Source organism: Monodon monoceros, unplaced genomic scaffold (assembly GCF_005190385.1).
Source record: "Monodon monoceros isolate NGI ecotype Baffin Bay Population unplaced genomic scaffold, NGI_Narwhal_1 Super_Scaffold_9, whole genome shotgun sequence".
Lineage (NCBI taxonomy): Eukaryota > Metazoa > Chordata > Mammalia > Artiodactyla > Monodontidae > Monodon > Monodon monoceros.
Window position 1 is genome coordinate 24,243,830 of NW_021703786.1, and position 2,574 is coordinate 24,246,403.

The following is a 2,574-nucleotide window of genomic DNA, read 5'->3' on the forward strand; positions in this document are numbered from 1 at the left end:
CCTTCCATGGTTACCTGTGTTTCTAAACATTTTGTGGGATAGTGATTTAAGTGTTTTTTAAATAAAATTAATTTTGTTGTAAAGCTATTGATTATTTAGTAGAATTTAAAAAGCAGCATAGAACCTATAAGAACATTTGGGATAAAGTTGTGACTTGTGAAGAATTTGTATTTTAGTATTGTGGTAGAAAGTCTCTAGATTGAGTGTGTACAGAGCTATCTGGTAGGCTATAGACTTTTTTTTTTTTTTTTGAGTCAAGCTAGTTTCAGTCACAGTAGCTTATTATTACCCCCTTTCCCTGACTTGACCAGGTGTTGAACTAATTGTGTTGACAGAGGTTAATACACAAGGTCACTTTTATAACTCCTTTGTGGCTTTAACTTCCATGTGTAATTACATCATTAATGCTCCAACTTCATTCTCTCCTATAGGAACTTTAATTCCATTATATGCCTGCTAGATAACAACCTAAAATGCGTTAAAAATGACCAAAAAAAGAGACTTCAGGCCACCCTCTTGGCAAATGGTATAGTGTTGACACTTTTTTTAAACAGAATTAAAGTAGTTTTACTGTTAAAAGAAACATCTGAGATCACTTACTATGAGCAAATTTTAGAAGTTTTAAAATTTGATTTCAGAGAAAATGGAAAAAGGAAACAATGTTAGGTTATTTAAAATATGTTTAAGTGAAGAAAGTATAAGGTCTTTTTTTTAAAATACAAATAGAGAGGGAAAGGCATTCTGGAAACAACAGTTTTCACAATTCATTTTCCATTTAATGATCACTAAATCGTCCTATTTCGTGATCCCAGGGCTGGGGACAGTTGTAGAACCTCTATTGTGAATAATAACGTAGTATTAATCTAATTTTATTCTTTGGAAATTTAATGTATTGGTCACATTAATAACAATATCTGCTATCACTTATCTTTAAAAACTAACAAAAAATATGGCAAGGTAAGAAACATCAGAAGTTTACGTTAGCAGTAAGAATATCATTTTTAATTTTCTATTGAATGAAAAGGATGGAAAATAAAATCATTTTGCATTGTTAATTTGTAAATTGAGTTGGAACTAATTTGAATCTAGCTTCTCATTAACTTCATCTTTCTAGGGACTCATTCCCCTTGTACTTGCCAAACCTAGACTGTTTGGCCAAATATGTTTCTGTAAAGATCTCAAATGCTCCTCTTCTTTGTTTTTTATTTTAACATGCTCACCCTCAAACTAAGCTTTTTGTGTGTTCTGATTTGGCGCCATTTGCAACTGTGTCCCAGTGACCAAATCCCACTTAACTTGATTAACTGCTCATCCATTGTTTTTTCTGTCCAAGCAAACTTAAGAGTTATTACCAATTTCTCGTGTTACAAAGAAGAATCCATTAGCTTAAGGCAGTAAAATATTTGAGATGTTCTGAACCTAAAATCCTGGCTCGCATTTCTGACCTAAAGCTGGCATGCATGAAAAGGTTAGAACCACTTTGTTTTAATATGGAGAAGTGAATACTTGACTCATTGTTTTCATTAGGTTACTAACCAGCAGGAGAAGTGATGAGCCACTGTTTTTTTTGTTTGTTTGTTTTTAATGAAACACCTTTTACCCTTTCATTTCTATATAATTTATGTTTTTATTTTAGAGTTCAATCATTATTTCTGTAATTATCAATTTCCATATGCTTTTTGTTGAATCATTGAAAAACATCTCTAAAATTCATACTGTTCCATTCTATCTCTTAAGTGTTAAATGTATGATAAAAGAACATATTTTAAATTGTTTCCAGCTTCTGGATATAGCTGCAATAAAAACACTAATTTGTGGATATTTAAGAAAACCTGGAGAATAAACTCATACTTTAAAAGATCACTTTTTTCAGTTCTTTTACTGTTTATAACAAAAAGCCACAGATACTTTTCATTTTTCTTTCTAAGTCATGTTACCTCTCTAATCCTGGTTTTTTTTGTTTTTTTTTTTTCGGTACGCGGGCCTCTCATTGTTGTGGCCTCTTCCGTTGCGGAGCGCAGGCTCAGCGGCCGTGGCTCACGGACCCAGCCGCTCCGCGGCATGTGGGATCTTCCCGGACCGGGGCACGAACCCGTGTCCCCTACATCGGCAGGTAGACTCTCAACCACTGCGACACCAGGGAAGCCCTCTAATCCTGTTTTTAAGCAGTGAGAAAACATTTTGTACATTGCAACAGGTTGGCTTTTTCCCCTGGATTCTTTCTGATTTGGGGTTGGTGACAGGCTGTGCCTTATTGTGCTTTGACCAATGGTTCTCTCACTTAGCACACATGCGAATCACCTGCAGGGCTTGTTCCAACACGGATTACTGGCCCCATCCCCAGAGTTTCTGATTCAATAATTTTAATTTCTAACAAGTTCTCAGGTGACACGGATGCTGCTGATCCATACACTACACTTTGAGAACCACTCCTTGAGGATACTTGCAGTAAATGCAAGAAAAGAACCATGTTAAGTTTGTAAAAGATATTTTGGTGAGAAAAAAATATTGAGTGAACATGAATGTCAGTAAAGTTAGGATTGTGCTACAGGGTGATGCTTATCCATTTTCATT